General features: G+C 46.8%; 1 long non-coding RNA gene across 1 annotated transcript; it reads left to right on the top strand.

The window, feature by feature from the left end:
* Window positions 1–2,451: 2,451 nt before the first annotated feature.
* On the top strand, window positions 2,452–6,012 carry LOC140723763 (uncharacterized). The gene is made up of 3 exons (XR_012097966.1): window positions 2,452–2,520; window positions 3,262–3,502; window positions 5,931–6,012. It is a non-coding gene; the product is annotated as an uncharacterized lncRNA (long non-coding RNA).
* The last annotated feature ends 1,510 nt before the right edge of the window (window positions 6,013–7,522 follow it).

Raw genomic sequence — 7,522 nt, 5'->3', positions numbered from 1 at the left:
GGATGGCCTCATCTTGCCACAAGGAGGCGATGGGTTGACACATCGGAACGGGAATGGGAATCGGAATGAAAATGTTTGGACACCGGGAAGTCCCGCTGGCAGCGGACAGTTCAAAGGTCAGTTTATTATCAAAGCAGGTATCCATAAACAACTCTTGCGTTTTATTTTCTTCTCCAGAGAACCACAAAACAAAGAAAGAGCATGAAAGTCGTTCAGAGAGAAAAATCAAACTCCCTCCCCACCCCCCGCATCAAAAAGAACGGCATCAGGATCATCAACCCCCAAAACAAACCCCTCCCGCACAAAAGGGAACAATAACATCGATCCGCCCCCCCCCCCCAAAAAAAAACAACCCTACCCCGCACAACTGCAGAGGAGCCGGTGTCACCAGTGTAGAGGCGACTGCATCGGGAGCAGCGGACACAATAGGCGACCCGGGAAGATTCACAGGTGAAGTGTCGCCTCACCTGGAAGGATGTTTGGACAACGGAGAGAGTTCGGCCGTCCGGCCCTTTCACTGTGACACCCCGAACTCCACATCAAATCCGTCCAAAAGAGTCTGGGCGAACTTTAATGACCAATAAATATAATTCCTCTCAGCGATTAACTGTCTGAATGATTCCCTGGCTTTAAAGAGGAAGGGGTGTCTATGGTCCACATTGTCAGGGTGTTGAGTTTACCAGGAGACAAAGACTGCAGGGACAAGAGGTTTTCTGTTGACTAATACACTGTGTGTGGACACCGCTGGCAATTCTGGTGTTGTGACCCGAATCGAGACAAACACCACGCTGCCCACTCCATCAACAACACGGCACAGCCGGACACACAACAGGGAAATTTACATCTCACAACACTAGATTCAATGATGAAACCCGTGATTAATGTTTTTGTCCCACTGAAATCATAAGAAACGTCCACTTATGTGTTTTTTTTGTCCCATTTATTTTATCCCATTTGATGTCAGATATAACCTGAATGGTGGAGGGTACAGTCCACTGTAATGCCTTAAGTGGACACTAAAATACGTAATAATTCTCTTTGTAGTCTCAATATTCCTCCATGCAAAATGCAATGTTAATTTACCATGGATGTAAAAATAGCCCATGGCTACGGGAAAGAGTGTCTCAATAATATGCTTACTTAAACCAATGACAGCTTCCACAGTGACTGGTGACAGTTACACAAAGTAAACTGCAGAGCTGCTGCTATTTAGTGAAATTTATTCACAATTAGTAAAAGTGAAGGCAGCGTCACTGTAATGATCATTGCAGAGTGGAGCACATTGAACTTCCTGGTGACACAAGAGAAATCAGCTTCGCTGAAAAATATGATGGCACTGTATAAGACTACTCCTGATCTCCAACTGGGATAATTTCTTCTGTCACAAAAAAAAATCAACAACCTCTTCCTCACAATCATCAACTTTACTGTCCAGATCGTCAGTGTCAACACCTCCGCGGAGCTCTAAACGTTGGAGGAGTTGGAGGAGCCAGAGGAAGGTTTCAGTGATCCCGAAGGCTTCGTGGATGATCTCTCCGACGAGGAATTGCTGGGTGATATTTTAAACGATCAACATCGAGAAGCTAATGGAATAGATTCTGTTATTGTTGTGGATAATGTACCACAAGTTGGACCAGATCGGCTAGAGAAACTTCGAAATGTTATCCAGAAGATATTTTCCAAGTTTGGGGAAATTACAAATGAATTTTACCCAGAAACAGATGGGAAGACTAAAGGGTACATTTTCTTGGAATACAGTCCACCAGGTTTTGGTGTGGATGCTGTAAAAATGCAGATTGATATAAATTAGACAAACAGCATACATTTGGTGTTAAGCGCTTCACAGACTTTGATAAGTACATGGATATTAGTGATGATTGGGAAATTCCAGAGAAACAGCCTTTCCAATATTTTCGGAATCTTCGATACTGGATAGAGGATCCAGACTGCAGAGACCAATGCAGTATTATCTATAAATCCGGAGACAGAACACAATCTATCTTGTGGAATGATATAAAAGAAGTAGTCATCATTGAAGAGCATGCGCGCTGGACAGAAACATGGTCGTTGGTCTCCCAAAGGCACATACTTAGCAACAGTCCATTTATGTGTTTTTAAATACGAGCACTCCCCCCACAGGTGACGTCACAAAGGCGCACTCACACGGCTGACGTCACACACGGGCTCCCCACACCGGGATCTGCCCACACGTGCGCCGTATCTTACGTCATCCACCCACTGGTGAGCTCGAGCTTTATCGGTTTAACGGCTGAGCAACTAATCACGTGACCAGCCCTTTCCCCTCCCCACCGCTGACAGCCGACGCAGCAGGAGCTGCGCTATTGCCATAGAAATGTCAATCACTGGTTACAGCCAATAGAGGAGGCGGACCAGCGGAGAGGGTGTTATCCCCGCTGAGTTTGTATCCCGCTCCCTCAGAGCGGAACGAATCTCAAAGTAAACAAGCTGGAACGTTTGTGAAGCGTCTCTTGCGGCCGGAGTCTGATGTATCGCTGAGAGGTAGGAGCAGACCGTTCGGCCCGTCGGTTTGATGCCGGTTCCCCGGGGGGGGTATTTTACTGAAAGGATGAAGATGGTGAGAGACGGGTCGGACAGGATGTTTGTCCCCGTGGGGACAGGAGGGGCTCATCTGTGGAAATGTCTGAGCCCACGGTCGTACAAATAGAGGGATTCACCACATTGGGGGAAATACCGGCATTCTGTTGCCCTGCAAGCGGGGCCAGTGATCCGGGCAAAGTGACAATTATTTGGCTTTATTGAGATTGTACCTGGAATATGGTGTAAAATCCCGCTCCCCATACTAACACGGGTTATACAGACCAAAGAACAAACTGCCGGAGGAACTCAGTCAGATCTGTGGAGGGAAATGGACCGTCAACATTTCTGGCCGAGACCCTCCCTCTGGACTGACAGTGAACGGGAAATGGTCACAGAAAAGAGGTGGGGGGGGGGAGATGGGGCAAGAGCTGAGGATTGAGAGGTGTATCCAGCTGAGGGGGGGGGTGGGAAGTTGGAAATAGTGACAGGGGCGGAAGGTGAGTGGTTGGGGCAACACGGGGCTGCAGAAGATGGAAATTAAATCCATGATCGAGGAAATGAGGATCGGGCAGAAACATGTGTCTGAGATGGGAGAGTTGTGAAATAATGTGGAAAATGGTTTGGACAGAGTGTGAGGGGCGAGGAGCAATCACCAGGTCACGTGGGCGACCATAACCGTCACGTGATTCTCTTTTACCGCAGATCGGCAACATCTGCGGGTTTGTCTCCGAGGCCCCGCCCCGGTCTGATGACGCAATACGCAAACTGCGCATGCTCACAGCCCCGGATGGTCAGCAACTTTTCTCCCCCGTCTTTGTTGAAGCCGGTGCGGAGCGGCGGATCGTCTGCGGAATCCGGATCGCGAGGGGGTCCTCGCCCCCTCGGGCGGGGAGCCGGGGTTTCGGATCATTCTCTCCGGAGCGAGACCGACAAGATCCATGCGGTGAGTACTGTATCCCGAGCGATGTTGTACAGTGAGTCCCGTTTACTTTCCCGAACTCGCGGTCTCATCCCGTTTCCTGCACAGAACCTGCCGGGGTCGGTCCGGGTTGTGAGACCTTCACACCCAACCTGGGGATACTTGCCATGGTGTTTGATAAAAGATATTTCGGAGAGAAGGGTTAATGCCAAAGTTCCTGTCGTTCTATCTTTGTGATTTTCGTACATAGTAGTATGTACTGTTAATTCAGTATCTGTGTATTGCTGGAGGACCATCAGTGATCCCTTCTCCCACCTGGTTATACAAGTTTGTATTTGCACATCTCCTGCGATCTCTGTTCAATATCTGTCCAGTCTCCCAACCCCACCACCTCGATGATAAATATCAACAATATCTCTTCTACCGTTGTATTTTGCCTCACGGAGTTATTTCTGAAATCAGTGTTTGTTACCTGAATTACCAGAGGATTTATTTAATGCAGAATGGGGAAGGATAAAGACAGTCACTACAATTTTAGTTTCAATGTTACCAAATGGCCGCTGTGTTAATCTTAAACAGACGGAGACTCTCAGCGTTTAAAGTTGAGTCTGTTATTTCCTGTTTTGATCATTCTTGGAGAGGAACAGCCCACAGGATCTGCAGTGAGTGGAGCACATTTTTATCGCGCTCTGGTCACTTCCCCTCATTGAGAGTTAGTGGCCTCGGGAGCAGATGTAGCAGACTGATAGTGGGGTGGGGAGGATGTTGTGAGCATTGACTGTATCGACGGTATTATCCCTGTGTCGGAATGAAGAGAAAACTAATGAATATGGGACTTACATTTGTGCGACTTTGTTCAGGTCATCACAAACATCTTGTAATCAGCCAATAGTTGTGCATCATTTAAAGTAAAAAGAGAAAATGCTGGAAGCGTTCAGCAGATCGAGCAGCATCAGTTCTGATATTGAGTCTTCCACAGTTTCTCTTTCCACACATCCAATCTGATGTACCGAGTTTCCAGCATTTAATTTCAATTTGAAATGAAAAGCCTGTTATTCCTGTTAGCCTACAGGAAATGCTACGGCCAATTGTCCCATGTAACGATATAATGATAAAATGTGTTCAGTTTGGCTGCTGGAGACAATGTGAAACGAATCCATGCCGGCTGGTGGCCCATGCCCAGGTTTCCAGCTCAATATCTGTCCCAGTCAGGGGATGCTCAGGTTCCCATTCTACCATAGGGTGATGTAGGAGTGTTAGTGTTTGAACTCTGAACGGCCGACACACTGCAGCGTGTTACCGGCAGCAAGGGAGTCCTGGGAAATTAGTAGTTGGACTGCAGTCCTGGGATGCAGACTCCGGGAATATGGAACTGTCAGTATTTGGGATTTGATCAGGTCAGTACTTCTGTTGATGGGGCTGAATGTTCCTCCTTCCACAATGAATCAGGTCCTGGGCTGCTGGACATTGGTTGTGGGGGAATCCCTGATGTGTGGACAATGAGCGAGGATTCTGGGGTCGGTAAGTGGCACGTTCAGCTGTGTGACCCTGTCACAGATTTTGACTCTGGTGAAATGGATCTGGAGATCAAGCTGCTCGGGCTCCTGAGGTGTTGATCGAATGTTTCCAGTCTGGTCTCAGTTGTTTGTTTCTGGAGTTCCTTTGGAGGCAGTGAGTGCTAATCTGAGGAGAGAATGAGTTCCTATACCATCCCTCACATGGTCATTCAATGTTTGCAGCAGTAGAATTGGACCCAGGGGTTCAGTGTTCAAACTGTGTTTGGAAATTTCCTCTCACTGTCACCTGTCTGTTAGTCAATGGTCCTGGACCTGTGCTCAATGGAGTTCAGAGGGACGGTGGGGGTGGAGGTGGTGCTTGTTTAAGTAAACCTACCGAATGCTGAAAAGCCTGGATACAGTGGACATAGAGAGGATCTTTCCATTATGTGGAGAGTCTGGGATCTGAGAGCACAGACTCAGAATAAAGAAGCTTCCCCTTAAAACTGAGATTAGGAGAATATCTTAAGAAAAGGGTGGCTGATCTGTGGAATTTGTTGCCACAGAGGGTGGATGAAGCTGCCATTAGGGTATATTTATGGCAGAGATTAAAATATTTGTGATTGTTCCAAGTAGCTTCAGGGTTACGGGAGGAAGGCAGGATTATGGTGTTGGAATAAAAATCAGCCATGGTTGAGTGGTGGGGCAGACCAGATGGATCAAATCACCTAATTCTGTTCCTGTGTCTTTTGTCTTACCATGACTGAATGATGGCTCCTTCTTATCCCATATCAGGTTTTGTGAAGTGTGAGGGACAATTACAGATTTGTTCACTCAGATCATTATATTTGTCTTAATGTTTAAATTTCAGTGGGTTTTATTTTTAGGAACATTGAACAGTAATGTTTTGTTCTCCTTTGTATTGTTAACATACTTCAATATCTTTCATCTTAAAGTTAGACCTGCGGTGAAAGATTTATTTGAAGAAAAACCCACAACTGGAAGCAAACCATGACCGAAGATGAGGGAACAGCAGCAAGCGAACCAGCCCAAGGATTGAGAGCATCAGCTGGAGAGAACCCACCTGACTCTGAGAATCCAGTGATTCAGTCAGGAGAAAGTTTGCTGAGTGTTTACTCAAACACTGGTCCTTTAGACATTACATACCTGCACAAAGAAAGGTAGGAAATAGTTGGACTGATACTGAATGTGCCCAGAAGTACCAGTTATGCCTCTGTCAGACCCAGTTATGATCACCAGGTCTGGTGATGCGCTCTGAGTATCACAGCTGTTTAAAGTCAATCACATTCCCTCAGTGTTTGCTCATTTCAAGGTCTTGCATCTTCTGAAGTAGCTCTTTGTCACTTCTGGGTGTGGAGATGGAAACAAAGGGGAATGTTTATACTTAATATCTTTCAAAAATGTAATTCTTTGAACTTACTTGCTGCAAACTTACTTGGCCTTTTCTCCTTGGAGTGACGGAGAAGGAGGGGTGAGCTGATAGAGGTGTATAAAATGATGAGAGGCATTGATCATGTGGATAACATGAGGCTTTTTCCCAGGCTGAAATGAATGACATGAGGGGGCATAGTTTTAAGGTGCTTGGAAGTAGGCAGAGGAGGGATGTCAGGGGAGTTTTTCCACACAGAGTGGTGGGTATGGAATGCATTGCTGGTGACGGTGCTGGAGGTGCACACAGTAGGGTACTTTAAGAGACTCTTAGATAGGTACATGGAGCTCGGAAAAATAGTGTTATGCAATTGGGTAGTTCTAGACAATGGCTGGCAGAATATTATGAGCGGAAGGGCCTGTAATATGCTGTAGATTTCATGTTCCATGTTCTAACTTACCACCCTATATATTTCCAACCAAATGATTGATACAGATGACAAGTAACAATAGGTGGAACATCACTAGGCACTGGCCTTGAGGCCAAGAAACAGCCTCTCAGCATCACCCTCTGTTTCCTGCCATTCAGCTGTTCCCAGACACTGGGTCTCTGTCACAAACACAATGTTAACAGGAAGATTAGTTAGTAATTAATGTGAAACGAGAATTGTTGCTTCCTGAAAGGTCACGTATCTTGGCTGATTCAATGGAACAACTCTTCCCTTGTTTACAACTTAATTTGTCCTGGGACCTGTCCTTCTAGATCACGCTGCGTCTGATAACTCAAAACCACAACCTCCCTCCACCCCACCACATAGACTGATCCACATCACCCACATCTTCCCTCCCAGCTTGGGGAACCACGACTAATTGATCCCACAATCTCGGCTCGGGCACGAAACTAAACCCAGTGTTGCAAGACCAGACAGCCCGGACTCTCCAGCGGTCCGGCTCTGTCCCGGCTCACTTCCACTGCAACTAACGCTCGATTTATGCAAACCCAGGATCAGCACCTTCCTCACCGCTGCCTGAACAGGAAAACTACTGATGTCAGCTGGAGTCACCACTCTGCTGCGATTTACAGGAGCTCCCCGTGGCATCTCCGGAGGGCAGGTGGACAACACAGAGGGTTTGGCTGAACCATCCTTTTAATGTGACA

Source organism: Hemitrygon akajei, unplaced genomic scaffold, assembly GCF_048418815.1.
Source record: "Hemitrygon akajei unplaced genomic scaffold, sHemAka1.3 Scf000134, whole genome shotgun sequence".
Classification (NCBI taxonomy): Eukaryota; Metazoa; Chordata; class Chondrichthyes; order Myliobatiformes; family Dasyatidae; genus Hemitrygon; species Hemitrygon akajei.
The sequence above is the reverse complement of the archived record's forward strand: the minus strand, read 5'-3'. Positions and strand labels throughout refer to the sequence as shown.